Genomic DNA, 25,113 nt, shown 5'->3' with positions numbered 1-25,113 from the left:
TGAGCCATCCAGTGACAAGCAGCTGATCCATTGCACTGAGCAAAGGAAGAAGAAAGATGCGTGTGAGGATTTGGGGTCCCAGTTGCCCATGTAAGTTATCAGAGAAAGGCAGAAAATGGGCTTGTTTGGGACTTGAACCCAGGACCTCTCCCACCCAAAGGGAGAATCATACCCCTAGACCAACAAGCCAGCCTGGAAAGGCCTCTTCCACACCCGGATTTGAGCAAACAGCCAGTGCTCATCTAAGTGCTGCTCCCAAATTCACCTTTCCAAGGGCATTCCCAAGTTCTCTTCACAGTCCTGAAGCAAGAAACCAACTTCACACTCTGGACAGTTCACAAATGACACAGTGTGGGAGAAAAACACAGGAACATTTCCAGAAATTATACAGGAAAATACCCCCAAGAGACCCTGCTCCAGGAGGTTACACAACGGAAGTTACAGCTGTTTGGGTGGATCTGCAGAATGCACAATGAACCAGCAATCACGCCCCTGGTATCTGCAGTAACAGACTGTTTCTGTAGGAGAGGCAGAGCCCACAGAGACTGGGGAGATGACGCAGTAGATGGGTGCAGAGGTAGTTACACAAACTGAGCCACTCCACACGGAACAGGGAAAGATGGAAGGAAATTGTGAGGGAGGCGTCGGGCAGCAATGGGCGCTGAGCTCATGGCTGTTGTTGATGATGACGGGCTCTATGAATTAGCTGGTTAAAGCAGGTGCCTTGTAAAGAGGAGACCCTACGTTCAACTCCCACAATTGCCTGGGTGTTGGGCTTTGCTGCACTTGGCTTTGGCCACTATAAGGCCACTTGCCTTTCTGATCCTGTTCTGTGACCCCTAAGGGCTGTTCTGATGGTTTACATGAGGCAGGAGCAAACGTTCGACATCAGCACCCACTTTTTCTCCCTGCAATCAGCTGGGACCCCCACCCTGGAAGGGATGAGCTGCGCTCCCTTGTTGAGCACAGGGGGGCTGGCGGGGGAGGCGGAGGACACCGGCTGTGTGTGATTGCCTGGGTCAGTGTTTCCCAATTTTACTTGGCCACAGAAACCTTTTAAACTTGAAAGAATTTTACAGACTCCCTAATAACCCCTAAACCCCGCACAGCCCCAAATCTGCCCCCCATCCCCAAGCTTAACCTCTCTCAGCACAAATCTGACACTCTCACCCCCAGGCTTAACCTCTCTAAGCTCCAAACGCTCCCAACTACCTCACCCAATCTGAGGCTTGAATATACCCCTGCTCCTCCAACTCTAGTCCAGAGGGCCCGACGTAGGACAACGCAGAACCTGCCTGACTCCCCTTCCAGCAGTGGCAGAGGAGTCAGCAGTGGCAGCATCCAGACCTGCAAAAGATGCGTTAAGCCCCGTGCAGCTCTGGAGCCACAGGTTGCTGACTCCGACCGGGGAACCCTGACTGTCACTTTGGGGAACACCGATTGGGGAACACTGGCCGTGTGAGAGGTGACAAGTAAAGACACGTCAGTGACAAGACTGGAGCTGAACTGAGATCTTTGGGAAGTGGGTGGAAGATGTCTCTGGTGAGCCCCAAAGTAGCCGTGCTGGGACTTGAAGCCTTTCATCGGAGCAGGTGTTTACTCCCTGGTGTGTGAGGGTTGCAACCTGGCACTTAGGGAACTGGCGTTGGGAGGGATTAAAGGTCTCAGTGTGCGGAAGTTGGTGTCACGCTGGAGAAGTGGTTCCATCTAAGGGTGGGCAGTTTGGACTCCCCGGAGACGGAGTAGAGGGAAACTGGGACAATGTAGAAAGGGAACTCCAGACAGTGACCACATGGCCCTATGGCAAACACTAGGCACCAGTCTCTGGGGATAGGGGAGCTGCTCTCATGTGTCAGGGCTTTTCCGTGATAGGGGGCTGCTGCCTTATGATGAGGCCCCAGAGATGGATGTACCACAGTGAGAAGAAGGGGAGCAGAGAATGGGGGATCCACAGTGGGCGTGTGTGCTGAGAATAGGGGCCATGAAACCTCCCAGGAGGGAGGCCAGGGAATGCAGCAGCCGCCCCATGGCAGGGGTCCCTCGCAGTGGGGCTGTCATGTTGGGTAAAGGTGCAGCTGTCCCGTGGAGGAGATTCCCCATAGCAGGAGCAGCCCCCTGAGTTGTGACATGCGGGTGAATGAGGCAGCTGTCCCATGGAGGAGTTTCCTGGCAGCAGAGTGACGGGCGGAAATAACAGCCTAAACATGTGACAACTGTGGCAGCACCAGTGAGGGAGTGGACAGAGCTGAGGTCTCTGGAGAGTAGATCCCTGCTGTGTGAAGGACCTGCCCTTCCATCTTCCCCAGCACTCCCAACAGGCAATGCGCATTACAGTGACTCTGGTGGCATTTCAACCCACAGCCTTTGAATGACTGTCCTTAACTCCACACAGCCATGGCAGCTTAGCAGTCCAACTTGTTTTCCATTGCACCACAGAGCCCTGTGTGCTATACAGCACATCATCTCCTCTGGCATTCAGACGCCAGGGGCACCCAGTATATGGGGTCTCCTCCCTGACAGTCCTGGCTAAGAGCCATCAACGCACCTCTCCTCTGGGGACTTAGCTCATTCTTTTGTGCACCCAGCTGGGGTTGTGCCCTTCACAGCACAGTGACACACCTCTGAGACCCCAGAATTTAGGAAAACAATTCAAAAATGAGATTGAGCCATGCAGGGCCTAAAATTTTCAAGAGACAGACAGACAGACAGACAGCTATTATTTTTTATGTTCCTTTATTGTTCCGGAGTCTCAGGGTGGATGACTTCTTTGTTTCGGTCTTCACTGACAAGTCTGAGGAAGGATTGCCAAACATAGTGAATGCTAGTGGGAAAGGAGTAGGGTTAGAAGTTGAAATATAAAAAGAACAAATTAAAAATCACTTCAAAAATGAGATGTCTGCAAGTCACCAGGGCCTGATGAAATGCACCCTAGAATACTCAAGGAGCTGATAGAGGAGGTATCTGACCTTTAGCTATCATCTTTGGAAAAATCATGGGAGACAGGAAAGATTCCAGAAGACTGGGAAAGGGCAAATATAGTGCCCATCTATAAAAAGGGGAATAAGAATAACCCAGGAAACCACAGGCCAGTCAGCTTAACTTCAATGCCAGGAAAGATAATGGAGCAGGAAATTAAAGAAATCATCTGCAAGCACTTGGAAGGTGTTAAGGTGATAGGAAACAGTCAGCGTGGATTTGTAGACAACAAATCATGTCAAACCAATCTGATAGCTTTCTTTGATAGGATAATGAGCTTTGTGGGTAGGGGAGAAGTGGTAGATGTGGTCTACCTAGATTTTAGTAAAGCATTTGATATGGTCTCACATGATATTCTTATCAAAAAACTGGGCAAATACAACTTTGATGAGGCTACTATAAGGTGGGTGCATAACTGGCTGGATAATCGTACTCAGAGAGTAGTTCTTAATGGTTCTCAGTCCTGCTGGAAAAGTATAACAAGTGGGGTTCCGCAGGGGTCTGTCCTAGGACCGGTTCTGTTCAATATCTTCATCAATGATTTACACATTGGCACAGAAAGTACGCTTATTAAGTTTGCAGATGATACCGAGCTGGGAGGGGTTGCAGCTGCTTTGGAGGATAGGGTCATAATTCAAAATGATCTGGATAAACTGGAGAAATGGTCTGAGGTAAACAGGATGAAGTTAAATAAGGACAAATGCAAAGTGCTCCACTTGTGAAGGAACAATCAGTGTCATACACACAGAATGGGGAGAGACTGTCTGGGAACGACTACAGCAGACAGGGGATCTAGGGGTTCTAGTGGACCACAAGCAAAATATGAGTAAACAGTGTGATGCAGTTGCAAAAAAAAACGCACATGATTCTGGGATGTGTGAGCAGGTGTGTTGTGAACAAGGCACGAGAAGTCATTCTGTTCCTCTGCTCTGCGCTGGTTAGGCCTCAGCTGGAGTATTGTGTCCAGTTCTGGGCACCGCAGTTCAGGAAGGATGTGGAGAAATTGGAGAGGGTCAAGAGGAGAGCAACAAGAATGACCAAAGGTCTAGAGAGCATGAGCTATGAAGAAAGGCTTAAAGAATTGGGCTTGTTAGTTTGGAAAAAAGAAGATTAAGGGGGGACATGATAGCGGTTTTCAGGTATCTAAAAGGATGTTATAAGGAGGAGGGACAAAACTTGTACTTGTTAACCTCTGAGGATAGAACAAGAAGCAATGGGCTTAAACTGCAGCAAGGGAGGTCTAGGTTGGACATTAGGAAAAAGTTCCTCACTGTCAGGGTGGTCAAACACTGAAATAAATTGCCAAGGGAGGTTGCGTAATCCCCATCTCTGGAGATATTTAAGAACAGGTTAGATAAGTGTCATCAGGGACGGTCTAGACAGTACTTGGTCCTGCCATGAGGGCAGGGGGCTCGACTCAATGACCTCTCAAGGTCTCTTCCTGTCCTAGCACTCTATGATTCTGTGATCAGTAGATGCCAGTAAATATCCATTTCACTCCAGAAACTGAAATTCCAGTTTGGAATTACTGAAGGGCACAGACAGGGCCCAGAGGAATGAGGCGACGGGAGCCCTTGGCAGAGTTGGATGTCAGGCTGTGGAGTTCTGAGGGTTCCAGATCTGCTCTTGACAGTTTTGGTTTTAACGGTTACAAGGTTTGGAGTTTGGAATGGGTGTCTGCTGCCGTTCAGTAACTACTGTCTGAGCACCGTATTGTTTCAACTCCCACCATGCAGAGCTTCCCACGGCTCTGCCCTTTGAAATGGATAAAACCTTTGCAGCTGGGAGCGTGTCAGGAGATAAACGTAAAATACTATAAATATTAATTCTGTCAGAACCATGTATTAAATTCACTGAATTCTGCCTAGGGCTGAATATCACCCCTTAGACACACCCAGTTCTGGCAGCTAATCAGGAGTGGGGGATTCTGGTGTCCACGTGCAGCCCCAGTGACCTGCCACAGCAGCACAAGTGGCAGATTGCAGTCTGGGCGCCCAAGTGTGGTCGGCTTTTCCCCAAAGCCCCCAGGGCTACAATGACACCAGCTGGCTCTGCCCACTCCAGCCAAGAGCCGAGTCAGTTCCGGGAAGGGGAATGCCCAGTATTTTCTGCAGGCCGGGCCTAGTCTGAACTGAGGAAGCTGAAACTAGCCCTGTTCCCCAGCCCAGAGGGAGCCAGGGCTGCAGTGAGCCCTGTGAAAAGTCTCCAGGAGGAAGCGACGTGTCCCGTCTGTCTGGAGCATTTCAAGGACCCCGTGATTACAGAGCGTGGGTACAACTTCTGCCCAGCCTGCCTCAGCCAGTGCTGGGGGGGGCCGATCCAGCCCCCTCCTGCCCTCAGTGCAGAGAGACTGTGTGGCAGAGACACCTCCGGCCCAACAGGCAGCTGCAAACGTAGTGGAACTGCTCAGAGGGCTGAGTTTGCTGGCAGTGAAGGGAGCCGGAGGGGACGGGGTGTGTGGGGAGCACCAGGAGGGTCTGAAATTGTTCTGTGAAGAGGATCAAAGCCCCATCTGTGTGGTCTGGGACGGACCCTGGGCTCACCGCGCTCACACGGTGCTGCCCACAGAGGAGGCTGCCCAGGAGCACAAGGGCGGGAAATTCAGTCTTACATTTCAATCGAATCACTGGCTAATTTGATTGACACTTTGGGCCGGAGGAGAGGAAATTGGGAACTGGAGTTGCTATCAGTGATTTATATCATAGAATTTCCTGATATTACCTGTGTTTCCATCTCAGTAGTTGTGAGAGACCCTGAGGAGACCTGGACTTTGTGCAACACACTTATACACTTATACACACCTACACTTATACACCCTTAACTCCATCTGCTGGGCAGCAAAATGTGAGGTGTATTGGTGTAGTGATTGTGACCTGTGGTAGGTGGTGGAAAGGCTTCTACCCCCCAGTGTCATGGGCTCACATCCCATCCTAGGCAGTTTCTTTCTTGCATCGATATTGATTTTCTCAGCCAATACAGCAGGTCTCTCCCAGCTTGCACTGATGTCTTGGCCTTTGGTAGCACACGGCTGTTCTTGTTCTCCGATTTGGTGGAAGCAAAGACAGTGCAAATGGATATTTCCATCCTCTTTGGAGTGTGGCAGAGGATTTTCTTCTCTTCATTTCTATCCTCACCTGCCCAAGGAGGAGAGAAGAAAACTTTTCCCCAGCTGACTGTCCCCCTTCAGTGCTCTGCAGCTTCAGGGCTTTCTGCATTCGCTCCAGCTGTGCACTGGGCATGTACATGAGCTATGATTATCCAGGGGACGGTGAGAAATGTGGAGCTCGGTGCTCATCCGACTCACTTACACAAGGACAAGAGATGGAGAGTTCAAAAGTGTGATGGGAAAAGTGTCATTGAGAAGGGGAAGGTGATGGTTTGTTTTAAATAAACCTGGGGCCTGCTGGAGGGGAGGTGGCAGCCTGGCTGGGGTGTCTGTGGCTGTCTGCAGGGCAGGCATGACGGTGACCCCCTGAACAGTATGGAACATACGTGCTATTGGGAGAAAGCTTTTGCACACGCTGGGGACAGGAGCGGAGCAGTCACTGAAGCAGGCAGCTTGTGCGCCATTACCTGTGCAGGGGCTCAGAGCTGGGTGGAGCAGTAAAGGTGGAACAAGCCTGCACTGCTGTGAGGAAAGGGACACTCAGGCAGTCCTACTGAGGAGTTTAACTCAGATTGCAAGAGGCAGAGTCCTGAGCTCTGTGCTTTACACCAGAGGACCGGCTGCTTGTGTCTAACTGACTCTTCTCTCCCCCAGCTTACACGCTGCACTCTGCCTTTAGGGCTTGTTTGCATCTGCTCCCTCTCCTGGGCCTGGCAGGGCTGTGACTGTGCTGCTGGACCTCCTGTGCACTGGGGCTGGAGCCTGGGAACACCATGTCTGCCTCTCCTAAGTGCTCTGGGTGCAACCAATGGCAAGAAGAGAATCCATTGAGGGTCTTGCATTTTGCTGTCCTGGTTTGTTGAAGGGGTCCCTGGGCGGTGGCAGGAAACATTGAGCAGATATGAACATTGTTGGTTGGAAGGTTTGTCTCTGTTTCTCCTCCTTGTGAGAAAGGCGAATTGGAGAAGCTGTTGCACCACTGCTACTGATGAAGTTTTTAGAAGTTCTTCGTGCCCTTTGCTTGCCTGTTCTTCGAAGGGAAACTTGCTGATGCACTGGCTCCTGAGAACACTTCAGAAAAGCACCAAAATGTCAGTGTGTATTTTCTGCAGTGTCGTGGTCAGCACATGGGTCAAACTTGTAACTGGTCGCTTGTTCTAAGCCAGGTAGAAACAGTCCTGCTTCCTCTTCTGTGGGGCCAACTCATTTCTGGAAGATTCCTTAAGAGCTCTGCCTTCTTCCTCATTGGTTTTTTTTTTCCTTTCATAAAACTTTAATATCTAAGGATGGGGGAGAATAGGAGCCAATATTGGCTACATCTACACGTGAAGCCTACATCGAAGTAGCCTATTTCGATGTGGAGACATTGAAATAGGCTTTTTCGATGAATAACGTCTACACGTCCTCCAGGGCTGGCAACGTCGATGTTCATCATCGACATTGCGCAGCACCACATCGAAATAGGCGCAGCCAGGGAACGTCTACACGCCACAGTAGCACACATCGAAATAAGGGTGCCAGGCACAGCTGCAGACAGGGTCACAGGGCGGACTCAACAGCCAGCCGCTCCCTTAAAGGGCCCCTCCCAGACACACTTGCACTAAACAGCACAAGATCCACAGAGCCGACAACGAGTTGCAGACCCTGTGCATGCAGCATGAATCCCCCGCTGCAGCAGCAGCAGCCAGAAGCCCTGGGCTAAAGGCTGCTGCACACGGTGACCATAGAGCCCCGCACGGGCTGGAGAGACAGCGTCTCTCAACCCCCCAGCTGATGGCTGCCATGGAGGACCCCACAATTTCGACGTTGCGGGACGCGGATCGTCTACACGGTCCCTACTTCGACGTTGAACGTCGAAGTAGGGCGCTATTCCGATCCCCTCATGAGGTTAGCGACTTCGACGTCTCGCCGCCTAACGTCGAAGTTAACTTCGAAATAGCGCCCGACGCGTGTAGCCGTGACGGGTGCTATTTCGAAGTTAGTGCTGCTACTTCGAAGTAGCGTGCACGTGTAGACACAGCCAATAAGAGCTCCCATCACTTGGGTTCTTGGTTGCCACCTATTTAGCAAATATGATGATAGAGGAATTCCGACCCTCAGGGTGGCAAACTGGCAGTTTCTCCTTCATCCATTTCTTTTCAGCTAATGTCAAAGCACATCCTAGCATTAGGTCAGGGTGACTGTGTATAAAAACTTGTTGTGCTGAAGAATGGCTGTTGGGTGTTGAAAGAGTTGTGCTACAGTTGTGTACGGAAACTGTCTGCCTGACTCATAAAATATTAAAGAAAATCAGTGGCTCAAGAGCATTCTTTCCAGCAGTGTCGAGATGGCTGCGTGGTCTAAGATGCCTGCTGTAAGATACTGTCTTTCCTTTCCCTGGATGTTCTGGCCTCCAGAAGGAAAGGTGGGTTCAAATCCCCTTCCTGAGGCGAGTGGCTTTCTCCACATGCTGAAGTGGCCTTGATTCAGTGCCTCTCTGCACAGCTCACCAGTGGTTGCTTTGGATTTCTGTTAGAGCAGGGGCAAGAGTGAGGCAGAATTCAGATATGAACCTCTCAGGAGAGTGAAGGTGAACCTCCCACTCTGGCAGTGTGACCACACAGTCAAGGGGCCAACACCCACCATCTGCACCAGGCTTCTCTTCTCTGCTCTGAGAACTGCATGAATGCCAGCTCTGTAATGCAGCACAGGAGCTGTGTCACCAGCCCCACCGGGTAGCTGAGCCTTGGGTTAGTTGGCTGGTCTCAGCCTGTGGCCAGAATGATGCCACGGGAAGGGGAGGGAGACACACACCTGTCTGTGGTGCCTGCAACGCCCTGGGGGTGTGGAAGGGAAGGGGGAAAAGAAAACAGGCTGAGTCCCTCTCTGCTCACACAGGCGATGGGAACTGCTGTGGAGATTTCAATAGCATCAAGGGGCTCAGAAAGAGCCAAAGGCATTAACTTGAGCCCATCAAACTCCCTTTTACACTTCCCTGTTTCCATCCCTCCCCAATCGCTCTGCCTCTGGCTTTTAAAGCTGCTCACCTAGCTCAGGCCTTCCCCCTCCTTAGCCACACAGGGGCAGGCTGAGCCTCAGGCTGATCAAAGGCAACCAAGGGAACAAGGGATCAAACCCTCCCAGACACACAATCCCACCTGACACCATCACAGAAATCACCTGCAATCAGCATCAAACAGCAAACACCCAGCGAACTCACTTCACTCCCACCAAACTACAGTGCACTCACTGGCACCTCTCCAGCAGCGCCTTCTGCTGCTCCCCATCTTACGCTCCCCACTCTCAGGCCCCTGGCCAAGACTCCATGTTAAGTCACCTAAATTGTTCTGTCCCAAATCAGGCCTAGTTGGCAGACAAACGACTGGGGGGTCCCAGCCACCGTTCCCTTTTTGCTGCCTTACAAAAAGAGACTTGGGGAGAAAAATCACCTACTTGAGCAAGTTCCATCTTTGTGCTGCAGCCGCCGTCGGTGTTCCCTGTAAGCTGTGGGCTCGTGCGAGTGCTCAGCAGAGTTTCCAATGCTCCCCAGCCCGTTAGCGGAGCATCCCCAGCTTGGTTTCTTGTTTGTATTGATGGTGCACATTTGCTCAGACCCGAGTGTGCATAAAATGCATTCCACACCTGGATGGAAAAGGTCAGAGGGAACATTGACCCCCAACTCCTGGGACCCGACACCATTTTCATCCCAGCCCTGAAAAATGTTCTCATCAGATTGGGTTTGGTCAGAAAGAGCCGGATCATCGCTTAGTAAATAATATTTCCAGCCCAAAGCAAAGGGCACAGACCAGGCTTTCACCATTTGGGGCTGGAAGACCATGAGCATCAGGATGCCTGAGCTGGGTCTACAAGAGCCTAAAAGATGAGTTGCCTTGATTTTAGCCAAATACGACCACCACCACCAGCTTTGGCTGAATTGGAAACACCACCTGGGAAGTGAGACTAAGACCTTGTCTATATTACACCATTAGGTTAACGTCAGCTGCCCTGCACTGACCGAGCTGTGGAAGTGACAACGATTCCTCAGCTCTCATCCCCTATTAGCCCTCCTCCACTTAAGATACCTTGATGACATCTTTATGATTTGGACTCATGGTATAGAGACGCTAGAAGAATTCCACAGAGACTTTTACAATCTGCACCCCACCATCAACTTATGCCTCGATTACTCCAAGCAAGAGATACATTTCCTGGACTCTACAGTACTAATCAAGGATGGTCTGATCAGTACCACACTGTACCGGAAACCCACCGATCGCTATACTTACCTACACGCTTCTAGCTTCCATCCTGCACACATAACGAGAGCCATTGTTTACGGTCAAGCCCTTAGATACAATTGCATTTGCTCTGATCCAACTGACAGAGACCAAAAACTACAAGATCTCTACAAAATATTCATAAACTTGAATTACCCACCAGGAGAAATAAAAAAAACGAATTGACAGGGCCAGACGAATACCCAGAGACCAGCAACTCCAAGAGAGGCCCAAAAAAGCCAAGAACAGAACACCACTGGTCATCACCTACAGCCCCCAAGTCAAACCACTGCAACGAATTATTAAAGACCTACAACCTATCCTTAATCAGGATGCCGCACTCCAGAAGGCCCTTGGTGACTGGCCTGTTCTCTTCTCCAGACAACTTCCCAACCTGACGAGGATTCTGACCAATATCTACAGTCTAGCCCGCAGGAACACCAGTTCTGGGACTTTTCCTTGCAACAAAGCCCACTACCAGCTTTATCCACATATCTATTCTGGAGATACCATCACTGGACCTAACCAGATTATTCACAGAATCACAGGCACATTCTCATTTTCCTCTGCTAACATCATTTATGCCATCATGTGCCAACAATGCCCGGGTGCTTTGTATATTGGACAGACTTCAAACTCTCTGCGACAAAGAGTTAATGGGCACAAAACAGACATCAAAACACTCCTGATCCACAAACCAGTTAGTCTACATTTTAATGGAGTGGGCCATTCTGTTAATGAGTGAAGAGATTGCGTCTTATTGACGAAGAATTTTCAGTCTGCTTTGGAAAGAGAAACTGCTGAACTCTCTTTCATATTCAGATTCCACACAGTAACACTTGGTTTCAACGAGGATGTGAATTTGCTGGGACATTATAGGGGCTCTTTTGCATACTTGGTTTAATCTAATTCTTGACCCTCACCCCGCCCTGCCCCTCTGCTCTCTGATTTGCTCACCTTGATAATTTTTTTCTGATTTGTCAACCTTGATTACTGTTTTTGGTTCTCTGTGTCTAAAATATTGAGTCTGTTCTAGTCTGGCTGCGGTCTGAAGAAGTGGGTCTGTCCCACCAAAGCTCACCTCATAAATTCTTTTGTTAGTCTTTAAAGTGCTACTTGACTGCTTTTTTGTTTTCATTTCAATTGGTGGCTGTTGATTTCAGTGCCTCTCTACTTTCCTTTTACATCACCTGCACAGCTGGCAAGAAGGAACTAACCTGTCAGAGTCCTCTGTGCCTGATACCTGTCACATGAGAGCCTGTAAGAAAAGTGGCAGATTGGGGAAGTAAAAGGGAGAGGGTTTGATTGACTCCAAAGGGTGCTGTATGCTAATCAGGAGGGGTGTGTCTGCAAACAGCCACGTGCAACCACTTCTGATACACTGCGTCCCAAAGCGGGTGAATTGGGCTTCAGCGAAAGGGGTGGTTGGTTTTAGACTTTTGTCCCTTAGTTCAAGGAGGGTGGAAGCAGCTGTTTGAAAACGTTCCCCATGGGCAGGAAGCTTGTGCCTGTTCTGCTGGGTGTGCAGCTGAGGAGCATGCGGTTATGATTGTACTTTTAGGAATCATTTCTGTAGTTTGTAGTGAGAGAAGTGCATGTGGGTGTTCTTGGTCTTGTTAACCCGGGTGATGATTTGAAGAGTTCTCTTCGGAGCATGAAGTAAGCAGGCAGTGCTGCTGTTTGCTCTCAATGATTGTTTTTGTTTCCTCTTGGAAGCAAGAAGAAGAGAACCTAGTCTGAGTGGCTGGTTCTTATTGTGGAGTTTTTAGAGTGTGAATTGCTTTAGCTGCTTTTACATGAAATGTTCAGAAACAGAGGGAATAAAAATGGTGTTTAAAGGTTTCTGTTTCCTGGTTGTTAAAAGAATTTTATCTTTTTTTGATGTGCACACACATTTCCTTTGTTACAATGTGCTGCAATCTTCACGTGGGGACCTGGTTCTGCTCTTCTACCCTTTTCTCCGTGGCTGGCTGAGTCTACACCACAGTGTGATGTCAAAAGGCAAACTTTCCAAAGCCACCTTCTGACAGATCAGCTTTCGAAAGCGAGCGTCCGCACGCCCCAAGCGAAAGGAGATTGTGAGCCGCTCTTTGAAAAGACCAGGCCCTTGGTTTGCAAGGAAGCAGCCGCATGTCACAGGCTGCTCTTTTGGGAGAAAAGGGCCAGAAAATGCCGTGGCTGCGCTAGCAAGGCAGATAAGCCCTTCTGGGGGCTGCAGCCTGGTGCTCCTTTAAAGGGCTCCTCCAAAACACACTCATTCTGCACATGCCAAGGGCTGGCTTGTACACAGAGCACCAAGAACTCAACCACATGGAGAAGCCACTTGGTGGCACACAATGGCCCCCAGAGACTCTCTGATGCCTGACCCATCCAGGCCATGGTCAGCCTGTAGGCACTGCTCCGAGCTGCCGCCCTCCAGCAGCTCCAGGGGTCTAGCCTAATGGCTGCCCTGGCACAGGCCACTGCCCTGGGGCGACGCTTGTTCTCCCTCCCCTGGGTTGTCCGGCCCTGTGGGACGAGCCCTCCAGCAGCGAGTGATGGGACAGGCTGGTTCTGGGGGACTGGAACGACACCCGCTGGCCCCACAACTTCAGTATGACAAAGTGGCTATTGCTGGAGCTAAGTCATTGGCCCTCCCCGGCCCCCCAGCACCATGACACACAGGTGCAGCCCACACTCCCCTTGCACAAGGGGGTAGCCATTGCTACGTGGAGGCTCACTGCCCCGGACAGCCTCCAGTCATTTGGCCACCAATTGGGGGTGGGCAGGCCCACAATTGCAGCTGTTCTGCTGGAGGTAGGGCATGCTTGGGGCACCTCCCCACCACGGGGAGGAGGGCTACCAGGCAAGCGGCACCCTCAGAGACAGGGGAGAGGGACAGGGTGGGGTGGCTGGGGCCCGGTGGGGGGAGAGGAAGGGGATGCATGGAGCACCCCACCACTCACACATGGACATGTTCTCCCCACACACCATTCAGGTCTTCTGGGCAATCAAAAACAACCTACTTTACTGGGTTGTCCATGTCTGGGATCTGCAAGTCACCCTAATGGGGGCTGAGAAGCTGGACTTCCCCAAGTGCTTCAGAGCTCTGGATGGGACCCACATTGCTATCCGGGCCCCAGAGTGCAGCACAGGCATCGTCATCAATTGCAAGGGGTACCATTTTGGGGTGCTCCAGAGCCGCGTGGACACCAAGGGGCAATTTATGGCATTCTGTGTGGGTTTGTCTGGGTGAGCCCACAATGCAGGTATCTTCCAACTCATGGCTCTGCTGCAGCATGCAGGAGAAGACATCCATCCCAACCTGGGAGCTACCAAATGGGGACACCACTAGCGCCCCTATATAATGCCCAATGCCATTTACCCCTTGCATGAGTGGCTGATGTGGCCCTACATGGGACATACTGAGCCCAGCCAGGATGTTTTTATTTAGTTCCTAAACTGGGCTTGCAATATTAGGTGGCTGAAGGGCACGTTCAGGGCCCCCTCAGGATACTGGAGGTCATCCCACGCAATGTACCAGATGTGGTGGGTACATGCTGCTCCCTCCACAACACCGTGGAGGTAAAGCAAGAGCCGTTCATGCAGGGGTGGGTTTTGGGTCTGGCCACGTCTCCAAGCAGCTGGCTGCTTTCCCATGCTGTCAGGCACAGAGGGTCAGGGTGCAGGTCAGTAAGTTCCTTTGGGAGGCCTTTGTCCGGGGCCCCATGTGACCCCCCAACATACAGCCACCACCACAACTCCCTTCCCTTGCACCCACCTCTCACTATCAACCCCCTCCCACACTCCCATACCCTCCTGGCCTCCCAATAGACACCAGGGACAGGGAGTGTTGCTAAAGAAAGTATTTCATGAAACTCTGGCGATGGATTCCAAACTGCATAAACAGAAGTGTAAACGATTGACAAGAGGGATGGGGAACTATAGACAATGGGGTCCTGGGGTGGGCAGTGGGGGCAATGGAACTTAGAGAAGGTCTTGGAGTGGGGTTGGGGTAACAGAACTCAGAAAGGGCTCTGGGGAGCGGGTGGGAGGCCACAGTCCATATTCTCACAAGGTCTGGGATGGGGTTGGGACCATCAGGAGGTGGGGACAAGGAAGGGGTCCAGTGGGCTCAGGCTTGGGCTCACTGGGGGCTACAGGAAGGGAGGGAGGGGATGGGGGAAGGCTGGGTGGGAGCAGGGCAGCAATGTCAGTGACTGTGGGTGGAGGGGTGGGGGGAACTGTGGGACACTGTGAGGGACGTGTGGAGGGAGGAGCTGCAGGGGCTGTGGGAGGGACTGGTGATGGGGTGGGAGTCTGAGCCAGGCATGTGGGCACAGCCTGTGTGAGGGTGTCCAGGCTGCCTGCCACCCAACCCCAGGCCTCCTGCTCCATCACCAGCCTCTCCTGCGTGACAGCAGTCACGTCCTGCAGGGGGGTGGTGTGAGCAGTGACAGCAGCAGCTTCCTCCTCCCCACAGTGGCACCAGCACATGCCCCAGCACTGGCCCCATGTGGGCGCTCTTAGGGGTGCAGTTCCAGCCCCCTCGCCCTCTGGTGTGGGCCTTTCTGGCTTGTGTACAGGCCTTGTCTGGCCCCTGGATGGTGCAGCTCTGGAGACAGAAGGGGACCCAGGGAAAGGCCATCAGTACCATGACCTGGCCCTGGGGGCTGTGTGCCCCCCTCCACCTTGTCCCCCCATCTGGCCTGAGGTCCCTGAGGGATCTGTGTGGCTGGGGGGTCCCTGCGAGGGTGGGACATACGCAGTGGAGGTCAGCCTCCCTCCCTGGGCATGCAGCCTGTGGTGCTGTCCACAGGGCCAGGTGCTGAGTGTTGCATGAGGCCCCCATTGAGGCTCAGGGAGCACAGCCATGTGGGGTGCATCCAGACTGGAGCTGGTGGCTGTGTGAGTGGGCCACTGCTGGCCTCCCCTCCGCTTGTGCCAGGCGTCCAACATGCACGAAACCGACCTTGCTGTCCCTAGAGGAACTCAACGGAGGCCCAGGTGGTGGGGGCCCAGATGGAGACCTCTGAGGACACAGAGATGATGAGGGCCCCATTGCTGGAACCCCTGTCATGGCTCTGGGCTTCTGTTCCTGTGCCTGTTGGGTGGGAGCTGCTGCCTGCTACTGGTCCTGACACCTCCTGCAGCCCCCTGGCAAGCTCCATCTGACCTGGTCGTGTGTAGGACGTGGGGGGTCAGTGCTGCCTCCTAGGAGGCCGTTGAGCTCCTGGAAGTGGGGCAGATAGCGTCCACTGCCCCTCGAGTGGCTGGCCTCATCCTGGGCCTGGCAGTTGGCCTGCCACAGTTCCTTCACTTTTCTCCCCAGTAGTTCAGCTGTTCAGGTGGGGTGACCCTCGGAGCTCAGGCCAGAGAACAGGTGGCTGAAGGCTGCAGCATCCTGGCACCAGCCAGTCATGTGGAGAAGCAGCTCCTCATTCCCCAGAGTGTCAGAAGTCCTTAAACTCCGTCTCACTCCAGGAGGGGCCCTCGTCTGCGTCCCCTGGCTGAGCTCCTGACACACCTCAGATGGGTTGAAGGGGGGTCTGGGGGATATAGGGCTGTGGTCAATGGCCATGGATTGCCCCATGGAACTTTCACCAGGCAGAATGATCCCCCTCCCCCACCATCTGCTGCCCCAGGGCCACAGTTCCCTCGAATGTTCCCTGGGGACATAGAAAACATTTTGCTCTGTGCACCAAGGCCTGGGCAGATGTGCACCTCCAAGAGAAACACCGGCTGCTGCCTGTGGGGCTCTGCTAATTAGCCAGGCAGCACCTGCATCTCTCCTGAGCAGCCGCCCAAGCACACAGCTTCCAGGGACACTGCCGGGGCCGGGGCTGAGGAAAGGGGAGGGCAGAAAACCCCCCCAGCTGTCTGGCAGTGTTCCTGACCAGCCTCGGCCCACCGAGCATTCACCAGGGCCTCTGGCCTGGGGGTGGAGATAGTCTCACAGCTGTGATGGCCGAGCGGTTAAGGCGTTGGACTAGAAATCCAATAGGGTTTCCCTGCGCACGTTCAAATCCTGCTCACAGCGAGGGCTGTGTTTTAGCCACATCTTGGAACCAGGACACTACAGCAGCACAGGCCCTGAGACACTGCTCAGGGGCTGTCTGTGACCAGTGTGTGTAAGAGGTCAGGGGAGTCTGTGCCTGGGGGAAATGCTGACCTGGGGGGTGGTCACTGCTCTGGCTGCTGCTGGGCCCATCCTGTCTCCTTTGCCAGCCCAAGAGTGCTACACTCACCTGTGTCCCCTGCAGTGCTTCTGCCTGGGCTGAACAGGACCTGAAACACAGCCAGGGGGCAGCCCTGGCTCAGCTGCAGAGTGGGACGTGGGCAGCTGCCTCTAAGGGAAGGGCCTGTTCCCAAGCCTGGCTCAGGGGCTCTGGTCTCTCCCAGCTCCTGAGCTGTGCAGTACACAGCTGGGAAAGGGACAGACACTTGCCCAAGGGGGAATGAATGTCACAATCTCCTCTCTGCCCCAACAGCAATAGACAGATCTGCAGAACCAGACACCGGGCCTGGGGCAGGTCTCCATGTGACTGTGCCAAACCCTGTGCAAGCTCTGGCTTGTTTTGTGCTTGTCTCCAGCTGGGGAAAAGCCTCTTCAGGACACATCTCCTGCCCCACAGCTGAAATGAGCCCCACAGATACGAGGCCCCACTGAGGGAGTGGCTGATTTTCTCCCACACTGTGACGATGGCTGCAGACCACACGCTGCTTTGGGGTGTCCTTAGTGAGGGGTTGGTGGTGGGGAGCAGCCTGGCTCAGAGACGTTATGAAGATTGTCAGGCCACATGCAGTCATGGTCCTCCCCTCCTCTTGCACTGCCCTCTGCGGCTTTTGAGTCTTCCCATCGAGGTGTCAGTACCAGCTGCCCCACCTCCAGGTGCCCAGAGGAGGACAGGTGAGCTGGGCTCCAGCCTGGGACTCCTCCTCTCCCCTTCTGTCCCTTGAATTTTTAGCCTGGTCTTGATGCTCCTTCATTTAAGTGCCATGTGTGCAATGGGAATAGCTTGGCAGCTCCAGGACCACTTGTGAGGGCATCAGGAGAAGCCATGAGAAACACATCCTCAGCCCACATCTATCTCTACACACGCTGCTGAGTTCTGGGGCCCCAACCTTTTGCACCCAGGTTGACGAGCCAGCCCAACCCAACACCTGGCTCCAGTGGGCCTCATTCATGCAGCAGGAGGAAAAAGACCTCACTCAGGTACCCCTGGGGACAAAATAGCCCAGCCCTTGGAGAAGATGAGATTTACAGTGGAGCACCACCAGGTCCCCCTGAGATTTGAACTATGGCAAATACCAGACACCAATCTCTAGGACGGGGGAGCTGCTGTCCTGTCTCAGGGCTCCTCGTCGATGGCGTGTTGGTGACTCACAGTGAGGTACCAGAGATGGAGGTGACGCAGCAGAGACAAAGGGGAGTGGAGGATGGGTTGTACCCTCTAGGTGCAGAATGTGCTGAAAATAAGGGTTGTGAAGCCTCCCAGTAGCCACCTCACCGCAGGGGTCCTGGCCTACAGGCAGCTGCCCCATGGAGAAGACTCCCCATAGCAGGAGCTGCCTCCCTGAGTAGCAGCATGCCAGGGGCTGAGGCAGCTGCCCCACAGAAGATCTCCCTGGGAGCAGAGTGACTGACAGAAATGACAGCCCAAACCCAAGAGAAGAAACAACTGCAGGAGCAACACTGACAGAGTGGACAGAACTGAGGTCCCTCAAGTGTGTTTGCCGACTGCTTCAAGAACCTGCCCTACTGCCTTTCCCAAGATCCCCTTTCCCTCCACGGTTCTTACCTCACAATGCTGCCATGGAGGGAGCCCTGCGCAATCCATACCTTACACAGCAGTGATGACTGCCCTGTACCCTCACAACAACTTCAAGCATTGATGAGACTCCTCAGTTCTTACACTGGGTGATAGCCTTGATTGTGACTTTACAACAACATGGTGTTTACAATAGACAAAGGCTCAATGCTTTGCCTGTTCCCATCAGGCTTTGTTTCCAAGGCATTACATAAGCACACCTTTGCATTTTCATGCAGACGCTCTCTAAAGGACACATTCCCCAAACCCTTCAGCAATACCGAGCTCCTGCTGGCACATTCCTTACATCTAAAAATAATACTCAAATTTCTCATATGAGGGCCAAAACTAAAACCTGTTCTGTTCAATATATTCATCAAGGATTTAGATATTGTCATTGAAAGTACGCTTATTATGTTTGCAGATGATACCAAGCTGGGGAGTGGGGGTTGCAACTGCTTTGGAGGATAGGGTCAAAATTCAAAATGAGCTGGACAAATTGGAGAAATGGTGTGAGGTAACAGGATGAAGTTTAATGAAGACAAATGCAAAGTGCTCCGTTTGAGAAGGAACAATCAGTTTCACACCTACAGAATAGGGAGAAACTGTCTCGGAATGACTACAGCAGAAAGGGATGTAGAGGTTATAGTGGACCACAAGCTAAATATGAGTCAACAGTGTGATGCTTTTGCAAAAAAAGCAAACATGATTCTTGGATGCATTAACAGGTGTGTTGTGAACAAGGCAGAAGTCATTCTTCCGCTTTACTCTGTGTTGCTTTGGCCTCAGCTCGTGTATTGTGTCCGGTTCTGGGAGCCACATTTCAATAAAGATGTGGAGAAATTGGAGAGGGACCAGAAAAGAGCAACAAGTATTATCAAGGATCTAGAGAATATGAACTATGAAGGACGGCTGAAAGAATTTGGCTTGTTTAGTTTAGAAAAGAGAAGATTGAGAGGGACATGAGACCAGTTTTAAGTTATGCAAAAGGGTGTCATAAAGAGGAGGGAGAAAACTTGTTCTTCTTGGCCTCTGAGGATAGAGCCAGAAGCAATGGGCTTAAACTGCAGCAAGGGAGGTTTAGGTTGGACATTAGGAAAAAGTTCCGAAGTGTCAGGGTGGTCAGACACTGGAATAAATTGCCTGGGGAGGTTGTAGAATCTCCATCTCTGGAGATATTTAAGATCAGGTTACTGATGTCCGTCAGGGATGGTCTAGACAGTACTTGGCCCAGCCATGAGGGCAGGGGGCTGGACTCGATGGCCTCTCGAGGTCCCTTCCAATCCTAGTGTTCTATCATTCTATGATTCTGTGAAAAAAGCAGTTCAGTCGCACTTTAAAGATGAATAAAATAATTTATGAGGTGTTGAGATTTGTGTCCCATGAAAGCTCAGCACCTAATCAATTATTGTGTCAGTCTTTGACGTGCTCCTGGACTGCTTCATGGCTTTGATAGTGCACAGACTAGCCCGGCTTTCTCTCTGTTCCTATTCAATATGAGCAGCAACTGTCTCTTCCCCTCTGTACCCAGATCTCAGCCGAGGGACAGGTTTGCTGGGCTGATGTGCATTGGCATAACTGTGACCCGACCAGCCCAGGGCTCAGCACCATCCCCTGCCCCCTGCCCCTGCAGCTACTGCTGTGTCGCCAAATCTCAGCCTCTGCACCAGAGCGCAGGGGACAGAGCGGAAGCTGGGGGATGGGAGCTGTTTGTGATGGGCCAAGCAGGGGGAGGAGGCAGGTGCACCTGTGACAACTTCCCTGCTGCTGGGCTGAGGCGGCTGGTTCCTGGCTGGCAGGTGCCCCAGTGGGGTGCACAGGGTCCCCCAGGGGCACTGCAGGCGGCCTGGCTTCATAGCGCTTCCCCCTCCCCCAGAGAGGAGCCACTGCTGGCCCAGCACCTGAGCCCCCACCCGCACCCGCGCCCCCCCAGCATCCCTTCCTATGGTTCTCCCACAGGTTGTGGGGAGCAGCTCAGTGCAGGGCCAAAAAGGGGGCACAGCATAAAAACTGTCATCACCCCTGTTCTGGGGCAGCCGCCACAGCTGGGAGACCCCGGCTCCTCTGCTCTCTGGGGCAGAGTCAGTGATGCTCCTTTGCATTGCGTGGTGTGTCCAGAGTCCCTCATCCACGAGCTGCCTTTGCTCCTGGAGCCTCTGGTTCTGGTGCTGAAATTCGGCTGGAAGCACCTCTGGGCAATGGGCTGCACAAAGGGGAGGCTTTGCAGGTTGTCTGTGGGGGCCCTGTGATGTGAGAAGAACTTGCTCTTTCCCTGCCAGCTCCCTCATGGGGATGGGGGGTGGGTGAGAAAAGGAGGTATTCTTTGGTTTTTCTTCAGTTTGTATAATTTGTTTTGAAGATTTTTGTACACTCAAATAGTAACAAAGAGGAAGCCATGCTACGCTATACACTATCAAAACCAAAAGCAGTCAAGTAGCACTTTAAAGACTAGCAAAATGGTTTATTAGGTGAGCTTTCGTGGGACAGACCCACTTCTTCAGACCAGAACAGACTCAATATTTAAGGCACAGAGAACCAAAAACAGTAAGCAAGGAGGACCAATCGGAAAAAGATAATGAAGGTGACCAAATCAGAGAGTAGAGGGGTGAGGGGGAAGGTCAAGAATTAGATTGAGCCAAGTATGCAGACGAGCCCCTATAGTGACTCAGAAAGTTCCCATCACGATTTAAACCATGTGTTAATGTGCCGAATTTGAATATAAAAGCCAGCTCAGATGTTTCTCTTTCCAAAACGGAGCGATAATGTCTCTTCAGTAACACACATACCTTGAGGTCATTGACAGAATGCCCCATTCCATTCAAATGTTGACTAACTGGTTTGTGGGTCTGGAGTGCTTTGATGTCTGTTTTGTGCCCACTGACCCTTTGTCTAAGGGAGTTAGAAGTGTGTCCAATATACAAAGCACCTGGGCATTGTTGGCACATGATGGCATAGATGATGTTAGTAGAGGAGCATGAGAAAGTGCCTGTGATTCTGTGAGTAACCTGGTTACGTCCAGTGATGGTATTTCCAGAGAAGATATGTGGAGAAAGCTGGCAGCGGGCTTTGTTGCAGGGAAAGGTTCCAGGACTGGTGTTCCTGGGGTATAGACTGTGGCTGTTAGTGAGGATCCTCATGAGGTTGGGAGGTTGTCTGTAGGAGAGAACAGGCCTGTCACCCAGGGCCTTCTGGAGTGTAGCATCCTGATTCAGGATAGGTTGTAGGTCTTTAATAATGCGTTGCAGTGGTCTGAGATGGGGGCTGTAGGTGATGACCAGTGGTGTTCTGTTCTTGGCTTTTTTGGGCCGATCTTGGAGTAGCTGGTCTCTGGGTATTTGTCTGGCCCTGTCAACTTGTTTTTTTACTTCTCCTGGTGGATAATTCAGGTTTATGAACATTTGGTAAAGTTCTTGTAGTTTTCGGTCTCTGTCAGTTGGATCAGAGCAAATGCGATTGTCCCTGACTGCAAACAATGGATCTAGTCACGTGTGCAGGATGGAAACTAGAAGCGTGTAGGTAAGTAGAGCGATCAGCAGGTTTTCGGTACAGTGTGGTACCGATCAGGCCATCCTTGATTAGTACTGTAGTGTGCAGGAAATGTATCTCTTGCATGTTGTAATCAAGGCATAAGTTGATGGTGGGGTACAGATTGTTAAAGTCTCTGTTGAATTCTTCTAGAGTCTCTGTACCATGGAGAGGAATCAGCTAAGCCAGGGTGCCCCTCTCTCAGGAGTTCTCTTTGGTGACTGGAAGTCGCTGTGTTAGTCTGTATCCTAAACCAAAAAACAGCCCTATGGCACTTTAAAGACGAGTGAAATAATTGATGAAGTGATGAGCTTTGGTGGGGCTGACCAACATGGGCTGCCCATAGCAACACCTTCCAGCTCCCCAGCACAGACGTAAGGGGAGCCGGAGTTGCAGCCCAGAGGGCACTGAGGATGGGAGGAGTTGTTGGGTTTCTTATGTGCCTTTTTTGCTCCAGATCCTTAGGGGGTGTTTACACAAGGGGCTGCCAGGGGCAGGACATGAGCCCTGCAGGGCAGGGGTGGGTGTGGCAGTGACATCACAAGGGCCTGTTGAAGGACCTTAGCTGTTTGGTTAAAGGCGGTGGGGAGGCGGTGACCTCAGACAGTCCAGAACAATAGGGCCATCTCAGAGCCCAGGAGAGGAGAACTGTCTGCCAGCTGGTCAGCCAAGGAACTCCTCGCACCCGGAGATGGCCGGCTTCCCAGTGACCGCCGTGCTGGGAGCAGCAGGCTCAGAGACGGACGGCCTCCTGACGGAGCCCTCTGGACTGAGCTCCCCCTTGGTGCTTGACATAAAACATCATGGCTGTATTGTCCATGAAGACCCAAACCACTTTACCTGCAAGGTGAGGGCGGAAGATCTCGCACGCTCTGTGAACCACCTGTAACGCTTTGACATTTCTGTGGAGGGGCACCTCCTGCACGGGCCAGCTACCTTCGGTGCACCAGCTGCACCTGCACATGCAGCAAGCGCACACACATCTCCACTGAATGGACACGAGCAACCGCCTGGAGAAGAACTGATAGCAATAAATAGAAATCAGATGGCAGAATGATAAAGAAAACTCTATGGGCAGCAAATTTAAGGACAATAAGAGGGAGTTATTTAAGCACTTTAGGCTAAAAAAGAATCAGTATTGGTCTATTGCTAGACTGAAATGGAGAAAAACATGAAGTTTTGTGCGTAAGCTTGTCTCTTTCACCAACACAGAATCACAGAACTGAAGGGAACCTCGAGAGGACATCTAGTCCAGTCCCCTGCACTCATGACAGGAGCATACATTCATTCAATAAAAGCTCTTACTTTGCCCACCTTGTTGCTACTAAGTTTAGACATTTTAAATGCAGCAAATCTGAAAGGATCCAAGAGTTTTAAAAGAGCTAGCCAAGGAGTGCGCTGAACTACAAATGTTGATTGTGAGGAACTGGAAGAAAGTGAATGTGCCAATGTTTAAACAGGGAAAACAGACTGAACTGGGTAGTTATAGGCCTGTTTGCCAGAACCTGATTTCAGGAAAAATAATGGAGCTTCTGGTATGGGACTTGATAAAAAAATGAAAGGAAGATAATGCTAATCACATGGGTTTATGGAGAACAGCTCCTGTGAAGCTAACCTGAGATTTTCACCAGATTACAAAGCTGGTCGAATAACATCATAGAGTTGATACAATTGACTTATTCTGGTGTAAAGCACTTGCCTTGGTACCACACAACATTTTGATTAAGAACCGAGAATGATCCAATATAAACATAACACACACGACATGGATTAAAAGAACTGTCTCACCAATTGGTTTCAAAATGTAAGTGTAAACAGGGAGTCCTACTCAAGCTGAGGGTGTTTCTCATGAGGCGTTACAGGGACTCTTGACTCACCGCTATGTAACATTTTTAGGAGTGACCTGGAAGGCAACATCAAGTTATTATGGACCAAGTTGAGAGAGGACACAAAGGGTGAATCTGCACTAGAAACTAACTTCAGAGTTAACTTCCAAGTTAGGCGCGACTTCGAAGTAGGCAGCAGAGAGTCTACACACATTTGCCCTTTGGGAGCTAACGTCGAAGTCTTTACTCTATTCCTGGGGATGGAGAAGTGCCCAGCTTCGCTGTCTGGTGTGTGTCCATACTTAACTTCATGGTTATTTTTGTAGTGTAGACGCAGGCAAAGACTGCGGGAGCAGTAAACAATGAAGGGTACAGACAGGTCACTAACCCAAACCAATCTGGACACCTTGATGAACAAAGTGCAATGAAATATGTGTTTCTGTACAGCCCAATTGAAGGTCATACATATAGGAGCAAAAGAAGGACCATTCTGACAGGGTGGGAAACTTACTGGCAGTGTGGGGCTCGGGCAGCTCAGGCTAGAGGGTGGCTGGCTGGCCCCAGCAGGGTGGGGCTTGGGCAGCCAATGGCTCGGGTGGCTTGGCCTGGAAGGCTGCCTACCCTGCTTGATGGCTCATCCTGTACCGCCTGCTATCTTGTTGGCCCATTGGGAAAACAAGGGTACAGCTGAAGGCTCAGCAGGTCGGTTTGGCCATGTCCATGCACATAACCCTGAGGCTTCCAGGCTACACGCTGGGCAGCTTGTGGCTGGGACAGAGGAAACACAAGCCACGTGGCACCAGGAAGGTCAGAGGGAGGCTGCATCTATCCCAGGTTTCTGCTTCTTCCCTCTGGGGTCACCTTTGTACAATCAGAGCTCTGAGAAAAGCATTGAATGACCCACCCCAGATGGGGGTGTGTTGCAGAGGGACTTTCAGGCCTGCTAACTCCCCAGCACGGCATGGAAGAAGGCTTCTGAAGGCTTTGTATGCCTGTGACCTGCCTTGTAACACCTCCCGTCCTGTTCCTTTGTTTTCTCTTGGTCACAAACTTTTGTTTCCCACACTGCAGGGATGGGCGGCAGGGGGCCTATTGGGGTCAGAAGAGCGCTGTGTACATGCGAGTGGGGAGTTTAAATCACTTCTCACTGCACCAGAGCCTTCAGCAGGAGAGACACGGCATTTCCAGGGAGGGCTGCCCCAGGCTCACAAGATCACACCAGCATCAGGGCTCCAGGGAGCTCTGGGCACACTGCCAAGTTCCAGCGCACCAACCGATCGCCTGAACCCTTCCATCTGGCTAGGCGAAAGACCTGGCTCCACCAGGCGCCAGTCACCCCACTCACTCTCGTGCAGGACAGGAGAGGGAAGCAGCTCAGAGAGCTTTAGGGCTGTGCCTCAGTAAGGCAGCCCCAGGAGGTGCTTCTGACATTGAACTCAGACTGCAGGAAGCAGAGCCCTGAACAATGGCTCCAGCCCTCCCCACCTGCCCCTTACCCTTTGGGGCTGGCTGGCATTGCCCTCTGGGCACCTCCCACCCTCAGCTGGCAGCATGGACTGTGTCCTTATTGCTTCTCTGCAGATCCTGTGTCTCCCAGGACTCCCTCTCTCTGCCCGGGGCTTTCTCAGCACCTG

At 51.8% G+C, this 25,113-nt stretch overlaps 2 non-coding genes and 1 pseudogene across 2 annotated transcripts; 2 read left to right on the top strand and 1 right to left on the bottom strand.

Moving 5' to 3' along the window:
* Positions 1-117: 117 nt before the first annotated feature.
* Positions 118-189, bottom strand: TRNAP-UGG (transfer RNA proline (anticodon UGG)). Its single transcript has one exon. It is a non-coding gene; the product is annotated as a tRNA-Pro (tRNA).
* Positions 190-11,883: 11,694 nt separating this feature from the next.
* LOC142016246 (small nucleolar RNA U3) lies at positions 11,884-12,083 on the top strand (annotated as a pseudogene).
* Positions 12,084-16,275: 4,192 nt separating this feature from the next.
* TRNAS-AGA (transfer RNA serine (anticodon AGA)) lies at positions 16,276-16,357 on the top strand. Its single transcript has one exon. It is a non-coding gene; the product is annotated as a tRNA-Ser (tRNA).
* Positions 16,358-25,113: the final 8,756 nt, after the last annotated feature.

Source organism: Carettochelys insculpta, chromosome 7 (assembly GCF_033958435.1).
Source record: "Carettochelys insculpta isolate YL-2023 chromosome 7, ASM3395843v1, whole genome shotgun sequence".
NCBI classification, from domain to species: domain Eukaryota; kingdom Metazoa; phylum Chordata; order Testudines; family Carettochelyidae; genus Carettochelys; species Carettochelys insculpta.
The sequence above is the reverse complement of the archived record's forward strand: the minus strand, read 5'-3'. Positions and strand labels throughout refer to the sequence as shown.